Below are 10,456 nucleotides of genomic sequence, written 5' to 3'. Positions count from 1 at the left end.
CTCACCGGCCACGGGGTGTTCGGTGAGTACCTGCTCAAGATCCGGCGAGAGGTGACGTCCATCTGTCACCACTGCGGGGAGGAGGAGGACACGGCGCAACACACGCTGGAGGTTTGTCCGGCGTGGGAGGTACCGCGACGCGTCCTACGGCTCGAGATCGGCGAGAGATTGGCCCCCGACACGCTCATCGAAGCCATACTCAAGGGACCCCAGGAGTACATAGCCGTCCGCACCTTTTGCGAGCAAGTCATGCTCGTGAAGGAGCGAGCGGAGAGAGAGAGGGAGAAAGCTCAGCATCCCAGCAGAGCGCGACATCAAGGAGTCTCCGCGCGTCACGGAGCGGCGGCACCCCCGCCGTAAGCGCGCCCAAGGAGTCATCGAGGAAGTAACAAGACCCAAGGATAAGGGCGCTAGGGGGCGTGGTCCCCCCCTGGCGGCCCCGATCTTCTGTCTAATAAGGAGGTCTCCCGCCCAGCAGGGAGATAGACGACGAGGAGCGCTTGGTAGTATTCGCAAGAGACCCCGAGCCCTCCTCGAACAGCCGTCTGGAAGACCACCGTGGAGTTTTAGTCGGTAAGAGTCCGACACTACCCAGCTGCGTGCAGCTGGATGTCCATGAGGATTTCTCCACGATAAAAAAAAAAAAAAAAAAAAAAAAGGTGACTCTCGGGTCGAGCCTGGGACGCTACTCGAATCACCGACGGGGCCTGGAGGCTCCGGAACCCCCTGAGCCGTAAGTTTATTTACCTTACTTAACTTATCCATATTGTTTTTTATATAAAAGGGAAATGTCCGTTGATGTACCCAGTCGTCGTATAATCACGCTGTATCCTTCCGAATGTATACAATTCGTATACAAATAAACTTGCCAATGTCGTCGTAAAATCGCCAATCGAATACTTATAGTTAATTTTATAGTTGGTCTCAATGATTAGGTACTAACTATAATACTAGCAATTCGTAATTTATTTTAACGAATCTAACTTTATAACCTTAATTTTATTTTTATCATTCTCACTTTCAGTTTTATTAATTAGACGGTTATTATCAGTTCTAACTTTACTCGTAGTACTACTAACAATTACTTATTGGTTTAAATCTAACTTTGGTCTTAGTAATTGGTTAGTTATAATTATTCTAACTTTAGCTCGTAACTATTATCTTACGATCAATCTTACTAATTGTTATTAACAATTTGTTGGTATAATTAAATCTAACTTTTATTCGTAATTATCCTTTTACGAATCAAGTCTTAACTTTATAACCTTAATTTATTTTTTTATTTTTTTATTTTTTTTTTAATCCGTGCGCGTATCGATTATGCGTGTGCAGATCTACTTTCTTTCATCTACGTTCGATATTAGCTACTTAATTTACATTTAAATTATGCCATTATATTCTCCGTTATTGTATCGGTTTTGCCATCGAGTTCGGCTCTATGCATCGTGCACTCCGCGACTCATTGATTTCCGCATCGATACGGGTCGTCGATCTTGCGACCGTGTGCTCTATGCTTCGGTCGGCCCACCAGTGTAATGGCGGCGCGTCACTAGCGTAATGGCGGCGCCCGGTGATCTTCTCACGTTCAAATGAAGTCTCCGAATCTTCTACTTGAGTGTCAATATAAGATTTTAAATTTAATCGACTTTCAATATTAATTCCTGGAACGAGTCGGAGTATTTATGCGCACTGCTATTCGTGCATTTTACACGAGTTCAATCGTAGAAATTGAAGTTAGATGTGGAAAACTGTAAAATTAAAGCCCCGTCAATGTTAGTTTTTATTTTGAAGTGATATTTGGGATTTGGACGCTTCAGAATTTTCACATAGTTATATTTCGCAATGATAGTTTATTACGTAAAAGCTGGTATGATGTTACATACACCAAAATCATTTGCAATATGTCTCATTCAGGATGCTTTTGTCCGTTAGTAGTTAGAATGCTTTCATCACCCTTTATTGCTGTCAACTTTATTACACCGTATTCGCTACACCGTACTCTAAATTCGAACATAGTATTAAGTACATTTTTCGTCTAATTGATAGAAATCATTACAGAAATCTCTAGAAATGTTTGGAACAAATTTCTAAAGAATCCACGTTCCGTATATTTTGTTGCTTGCATACTACGTATTTTTTCACAGCAACTGGCACGAATTTTCAACAGATAAATAAGTGTAGTTAAAGATTCGATATGACGTTGTCATCATAACAGTTTATACAACATTCTTTATATGGACAACTATTCGATGCGATGGTACAAGTGTCACATAGAAGACACAGGAAATCGGGAGCGAAATTAATTAATCGATCTCCGGTTGTCTTTTGACGTCGCAGTTCGAACGTTTGGCAAGTAAGGTGAGAAATTCGGATTTTAGATAAGTTTACGTAAAATTTATTAAATGAATCCATCAGAGTAACAGTTCAGAGTTTTATAACAAAAATGTATCGAGTGCTTATTTGGCAAGGTTTATATACTATGGTTTAGCCTGGTGGCTATACTGTTACTATTTGGTTCGATGCCTGTGGCATGCAGGATGTTTTGTCACACGTGGTTATTTTATTACTGTTTTCTGAGTCTGTAACACAAGCATCGTGCGAACTTTCTTGTCGACCATAAACGAGCCTTTGACTGTTAAGAAAGTCGATCTCTTTATTTAGTTAATCTCCAAAGTTATTTTTCATTAATTATTCGCATATCAAATATAATTACGTATCTGACTTTCTTCGAATATTGAAAGAATACTTTGCATAATGAAGCATAAAATTTCTTTAATTATTATGTTAATTATTACATCTTTCATAAACATTTGAGATCGACATATCTTTCATAACAAGTTTTCTCGTTTTGGTACCATTTTTACCATCTTCAATTGCTCTGTCTTCTCTGTTGTTTCGGCTTGTTCCTTTCTTTACTAGTTGTTCGTGGGTCAAAACTTCTCGAGCCTGCGTTTCGGAAGGAAGTTCCTATTCATCCAAAAGCTAAAAACGGGCCGAGAATTGCAAGACATTGTTGGTCCTTGATTAATTCCTCATTTAACGAACTTACGGAATACCAAATTCTACTTGTTTCTAGAATTTCCACAACTGGATCCTGTCCAATTGTTGACCTCTGCCTCCGTAATGATTTCTGCAACCCGTCTCGTTATTGAATCCACTTTTTTTTGCTATGTTCCGTTCTAAAAATTTTTGTTTGAATATTATATTAGCTTCTGTTCACTGGAAATAGTTATCGGACATTTGCCAACATTTACATAATTGGCATATGTATTGCCGGGCGAACAGTTAAGGATGTTTGTCAAGTAATCTGACAAAAGCTGCCGTGTCACTTTGCATAGCAGGTATTACAGAACAGAAATGCAGACGCGTGAGCAGAGATTTCACAAACAGATGGCAATTTAACAATTGCATTGATACCATCGATGGCAAGCTTACCATTCGTGCATCAGCAAAGTGTGACAGCAATTATTTAAATTATAAACATTCATTTTCAATAATGTATGTAGTATCGGGGCCAAAAGGCCTAAGGTATCGGCCGAACTGTAAACAAAGTACCGTTCATCATCAATGTACCGTTGGGTCTTTTTAAGTAGACAGTTTTCGTGAAAAGGACTTGCGTGACCTTGACCACGGGCGTTTTCGGGATACCTGTTCCGAAGGACGGAAAGGCAAAGAGACGTTAGAGTGAGTGTTAGTTGAGATGCCGGAGTGAACGGATGCCAAGAGTGTGCAGAGTGTGCAGAGTGTGCAGAGTGTGCAGAGTGTGCAGAGTGTGCAGAGTGTGCAGAGTGTGCAGAGTGTGCAGAGTGTGCAGAGTGTGCAGAGTGTGCAGAGTGTGCAGAGTGTGCAGAGTATGCAGAGTGGGAAGAGTATGAATTGGGAAGTCGAAAGCTGCCTGTGAGAATAGGACGTACAACAGCATTGGTAATCATTTCGTTGCTTCAAATATCATTTATTAAATCAAAACATCATTACTTGTCCTTTCCTCTAAGACCCATTAAGATACTACATAAATTTTGGGGGCTCGAGCTGGGATCTAGAGCGCTAAGTGACAAGTGAAAGTGATATTTTGGAACAATGAGTGACTACAATGCAGGAGAAGCAGTTTTGACTGACGAGCAGGTGCCTCAGATGCAAGTACCGGAGTTAAAAGATGAGCTGAGAAGACGACGGCTGAGATTAGCGGGTAGAAAACGCGAGCTGGTAGCGCGATTGCTGGCTGCGGTACGTTTGGAGCGGGAACACGGTGCACGAGAAGAAGACGACGACGACGACGACGACGACGACGACGACGACGACGACGACGACGACGACGACGACGACGACGACGACGATGATTTAGAAGACGACGACAAAGATGAGATGGGCTTGATTGGGGACCGCTTAGACGGCAACGGTCCAGGGAATCACGATCTCAATAGTCAAGTTCTGGTGACTCCAGTGGGAAGACGTCGAAGGCAAGACGAGCGTAAGTGCACAGTGTTAACGTTTGAAGACGTGGAAGACTCGTTAAAAAAATTGAGCGGAGATGATCTACCGAATGTAACTCAGTGGATAAGAGATTTCGAGGAAATGGCGGAAATGTGTGGCTGGTCGGACATCCACATGGTGGTTTTCGCGAGGAAGCTTCTCACAGGCTCTGCTCAGGCTTTCGTACGCCAGGAACGATGTCCTGGGCGAAGTTTAAAATGGCGCTGGTAGATGAATTCGAAGACGTAGTGAGTGACCGGCAGGTACATCAGGAGTTAGCGCGTAGAACGAAAAGAGCAGACGAGAGTCTGCTTCAATATATGTATAGTATGCGTTCGCTTGCGGGACAAGGAAGAGTCGATACACAGTCGGTAATCGACTATATTATCCAAGGTATTCCCGATGGAGTCATAAATAAAGCTATACTATACGGGGCCAGGAATATGCAGCAGTGGAAGGAATGCTTCAAGCAGTATGAAGCGATGAAAAGATACATGAAGGCGAAAACAAAATTTGGGGAACGCAAGGCCGATAGAGCAGAACGATCAGCAATGCGGAATCAGTCGAGACAAACGAGCAGTGATCCCAAAAGGTGCTTCAATTGCGGTGGTGACGATCATATAAGTGTTCAGTGTCCGGAGAAAGAGAAAGATGTGAGGTGCTTCAGGTGCAACGAACTTGGACACATGGCGTCAAGGTGTACAGCACAACCGAAAAAGACCTACATCATTTCAAGACCCGAGAAGAAGAGATACATGAAGGAGGTGACGATAGATGGATGTAGGTTTACATCGTTGGTAGATACGGGTAGTGATCTCACGTTCATACGATCAGACGAGTATGCGAGGTTAGGATCGCCACCGCTAGGAAATGGTAAGCTTAGGTTTAATGGTTTGGGTTCCATGGGCAACGAGACTTGGGGCGAATTTACAATGATAATGATGGTCGACGGGTGTGCATTCACGGTCACGTTGCACGTCGTCTCAAACAAGGTATTGAGGAGACACAGCCTGCTGCTGAGTACTGATTTTTTGGATCAGATAGAGTTGCGGGTCAAACGGGGCGAGGTGAGCTTCCTACGGCTTGACGGGCAGGATGACGGTCACGAAGACGCGTCGGATGTATTGAAGGTCAACGCGATAGAACAGACCGACGAGATAGATTTAGCGCGCGTACAAGAACCTCACTACCGTGAAGCGATCTGCGATATCATTAGGGGGTATAAGCCAGAGAAGACGCGGGATGGTCGGGATAACCGCGAAAATCGTGTTGAAAAGCGACAAACCCGTGGTACGAAGACCGCGGCGGCTGGCGTCATCTGAGAAAAAGGAAGTGGACGATTTGATGGAAGCGTGGACAGACAAGGGAATTATAAAACCATCGGACTCGGAGTATGCAAGTCCCATAGTTGTAGTCAGAAAGAAAGATGGCTCCATCAGGGTCTGTGTCGATTTCCGCGAGCTTAATGAGCTCATCGAGTGTCCTCATTTCCCGTTGCCTTTGGTTGAGGACGTGTTAGATGCATTGCAGGGCGCTCAGTTCTTCACGACGATAGATCTAAAGAATGGGGTTTTCCACGTGAGTTTAGACAAAGATAGCCAAAAGTACACCTCTTTCGTCACGCCGACGGGGCAATACGAATTTTTGAAGTTGCCGTTCTGTTTAAAGATTTCTCCTATTGTTTTCCAGAAGTACATCTCGATGATTTTCAAGGAACTGATGAACAAGGGTATTGTCATTGTGTACATGGTCGACATTATTATTCTTGCAAGAAGTTTGGAGTAGGCGTGGGAACGTTTGCGAATGGTCATAGAGTTAACTAAGTAGCATGGGTTAGTCATAAACTGGAAGAAATGTCGCTTTATGCAGAAGGAAATTGAGTATTTGGAACATATAATCTCGGAAAACACCATAAAGCCGTCCACTCATAAAACTAGGGCCGTTGCTAATATTCCCAAGCCAACATCTGTCAGGAAAGTTCAGAGCTTTTTGGGACTTACGGGGTATTTCCGAAAATTCATTAGGGGTTATGCAAAGATTGCCAGGCCTCTAACGGACCTGCTGAAAAAGGAGCTAGAGTTCCAGTTAGGGGATCGAGAACTAGAAGCGTTCGAAACACTGAAAGCAGCGCTTTCCAGCGGGCCTGTGTTAAAATTATATAGGATAGGCGCCGAGACCGAATTGCATACAGACGCGTCCGCGGAGGGTTATGGGGCGATTCTAATGCAGCTGGATCTAAACGACGGAAAATTTCACCCAGTCTACTTTGCCAGTGGAAAGACCACCGCCACAGAAGCAAAGTACACCAGCTACGAACTGGAGGTACTGGCGATAGTAAAGGCATTAAATAAGTTTAGGGTATACCTATTAGGTATGCCGTTCACTATTGTCACGGATTGTCAGGCATTCGCCCTGACGATGAGAAAGAAAGATTTGTGCGTGTGCGTAGCCAGATGGGTCCTATTGCTAGGTGAGTTTAAGTATCAGGTGTGTCATCGACCGGGAAAAAGTATGCGGCATGTGGATGCTCTGAGTAGAAATCCACTGCCAAGTACTATGTACGTAGCGGAAAATCAGACGGGCTGATTGCGCGGTTGAGAAGTGCGCAGGACAGGGACGTCGAGGTCCGCGGGATTGTAGATGCTGTAACGCGCAATTAGGTCGAGGGATATGCCATATGGAACAACATATTGTATAAAGAATGTAATGACGATTTGCTAGTAGTAGTACCGAAGGCTATGCAGATTCAGATAATCAGGCGGGTACACGAACGGGGGCACTTCGGGGTCACCAAGACAGAGGCGATAGTCAAGAAACATTTTTGGTTTAAGGGACTACGTGAGAAGGTCGAACATGTGATAGCCAACTGTCTTGACTGTATCCTAGCCGAACGAAAATCGGGCAAACAGGAGGGATATTTAAACCCTTTAGACAAAGGCGACACTCCGCTAGACACCTACCATATCGACCACGTGGGACCCATGACAGCTACACGGAAAAAATATGTACACATCTTTGTAGTAGTGAATGCTTTCACTAAGTTTACGTGGATTTACCCCACCAAGTCTACTGATGCCGCAGACGTTATCGACCGGTTGAAGAGGCAAGCGGCTGTTTTTGGAAATCCACGACGAATCATCTCCGATCGGGGAACAGCGTTCACATCCAACGCCTTCCGAGAATATTGCGAGGAAGAAAACATAGAGCATTTGCTAACCACGACGGGGGTTCCGAGGGGGAATGGACAGGAAGAGAGGGTCAACAGGACACTTATACCATTATTAACCAAACTGGCTGCTCCTAAACCTGATGATTGGTATAAGCACGTCGACCAAGTCCAGAGGTACTTAAATTCCACCATAAGCAGAAGCACGGGAAAAACTCCATTCCAGCTACTTGTCGGGGTTGAAATGCAAATCAAGGAAGATGCACAGGTCAGAAGATTAATCGACGAAGAATGGGCTGCAAAATTCGAGGAACAGCGTCGTGAGTTACGCGAGGACGCCAAAAGGAAGATCGCTGCGACGCAAGAAGAAAACAGGAGGAAATTCAACAAAAGACGGAGGAGTGCGAAGCAGTACCTAAGGGGAGATTTGGTAGCCATTAAGAGAACTCAGTTTGGCCCAGGTTTAAAACTCGGAGGAAAATTTTTAGGTCCGTACCGGGTATCACGAAACTGAAGACCACATCTGAGGGCAGATGTTATTGCAGGATGGCCGAATGTAGTATCGGGGCCAAAAGGCCTAAGGTATCGGCCGAACTGTAAACAAAGTACCGTACATCATCAATGTACCGTTGCGTTTTTTTAAGTAGACAGTTTTCGTGAAAAGGACTTGCGTGACCTTGACCACGGGCGTTTTCGGGATACCTGTTCCGAAGGACGGAAAGGCAAAGAGACGTTAGAGTGAGTGTTAGTTGAGATGCCGGAGTGAACGGATGCCAAGAGTGTGCAGAGTGTGCAGAGTGTGCAGAGTGTGCAGAGTGTGCAGAGTGTGCAGAGTGGGAAGAGTATGAATTGGGAAGTCGAAAGCTGCCTGTGAGAATAGGACGTACAACAGCATTGTAATCATTTCGTTGCTTCAAATATCATTTATTAAATCAAAACATCATTACTTGTCCTTTCCTCTAAGACCCATTAAGATACTACATGTATGTTATTGGTTCTGAATATAAAAATAAAAATTTTTATTTATCGAGGTCAGATCTAGAGGAAGATTTAACGACGATGAAATTCTTGGTAGTAGTGTATTTTTATCAATATCCAAAAAGAAAATTCTGTATATAGCACCGGATGAACCCATTGAGGATATACCGCACTATGAAACGTTTCCGTCACAGACATATTTAATGAGACATTTTCCTCGAACGGGTATTAACAATGAGACAATTCTATTTAATTATAAGCTCTCACGAGCAATGAGAATAGTGGAGAATGCATTTGAAATTTTGGCACGAAAGTGAAGAGTATATTGTCGTCTCTTTGAATGCCAAAAACTTCCGTTATCCAGATTGTAATGGCGACATATGTGTTACACAATTTTTTGATGATCGAAACCTTTCATCTTCGTATAATGTCGATACGATATGATATCTACTCTGAAATTTGTGAAATTTGTCGGAAGTTGTATTTCTACCCATTCTGTCAGATGGAAGCAGCTGACAATTCGGTGTTGTAATGGATGTACAACCATCATCCTCATTACAACATCGAATTTTGAGCTGCTTCCATCTGACAGAATGGGTAGAAATACAACTTCCGACAAATTTCACAAATTTCAGAATAGATATCATATCTTATTGATATAATTTATAGTGGCTACAAAAACTATATGCGCATAGGCTTATTTTTCAATGCAGCATTGTTTCATGATTTCCTGTATTTAATTTTCATGGATATGCCGGTGCGGTACAAAATTCTACACTTTTGTAGTGACCTTACTGTGTTTAACAAACCTATTTTAATTGATTTCATCAGACGTTAACTTATACCAATTTATCTGTCTAACTTATGTTTTAACGGTCTAGTAATCTAGTTTTCTATTTTTTTTATTTTATTTCACTTGATAAATTTACTAACCTGTAGATATTATTTCACATCCATTTATATTAACTAATAATTATGTTATCCGAATAGCACCGTACATCCAAAGAATATCTGTTTATGGTCAGTGTTACGTCGGGAACCGGAACCGGAATGAGAACCGGATGTTCGCACATCCTTACTGCATACCCTCAATAGTCTTAAAGACTGATCATAAATCTCAGGAACAAACATCTCGTTAGTGAATCGTTTATAAAGCTTATTGTTTACTACGGGAAGACACGGGAAAGTTAGTTGTTCTCACGTATGATACTTCTCACTAGCAACTTTCTATCGAAAGCGGCTAAGACCCTTCCTAGTCCACCAACCTTCTTTTATCCAATTAGAAGCAATGTCTACTGCCCTCACTTTCCTAACCAAAATTGTCATCAACAAATCCGATGGTCCCTTGCGTTAGACACACCCATCACTAGCTTTCCTCCGATACGGCATCGTCACTTTACGTTACTTATTCTTTATCGTCAACATGTCATTACTGGATTTCTACCCTTAAATCAATCACTTACTTAACTTATACATACGCATCAGTGTAATTATCTTTTTTACAAAGTTGTTGGAATAAACATTAATTTATACTTGTTAATTCAGTGTAATCTCAATTGAACCACCCCTATTATCGTAACAGAAATCAAGGGATGGATCAGTTCGTGGCGTCGATTATCTAATCGTAACGGAAATTTATGATTCCCGTTGACGTGCTTTCTCGCGATCGCGTCTCTCCGCGAATGGTGGAATAAACAGTCACTTTATATCTCAACGTTCTACGTTCATTTTAGACATCCCTAGAATATTCGCAAGACTTAAATTCCACATGTTCTAGAAGCATTTATGTTTTAAATCTTATGAATGTTCTTAGGATTTCGTTTCGAAGTTTCTAAATTTTGG

General features: G+C 42.6%; 1 long non-coding RNA gene across 1 annotated transcript; it reads right to left on the bottom strand.

Moving 5' to 3' along the window:
* Positions 1–1,834: 1,834 nt before the first annotated feature.
* Positions 1,835–3,918, bottom strand: LOC126925671 (uncharacterized). Its single transcript, XR_007714058.1, has 2 exons — positions 3,050–3,918; positions 1,835–2,982 (listed from the first exon to the last, which is right to left on the bottom strand). It is a non-coding gene; the product is annotated as an uncharacterized LOC126925671 (long non-coding RNA).
* Between the last annotated feature and the right edge of the window lie 6,538 nt (positions 3,919–10,456).

This window comes from Bombus affinis, chromosome 16 (genome assembly GCF_024516045.1).
Source record: "Bombus affinis isolate iyBomAffi1 chromosome 16, iyBomAffi1.2, whole genome shotgun sequence".
Lineage (NCBI taxonomy): Eukaryota > Metazoa > Arthropoda > Insecta > Hymenoptera > Apidae > Bombus > Bombus affinis.
This window is presented reverse-complemented; position numbering and strand designations above follow the sequence as displayed.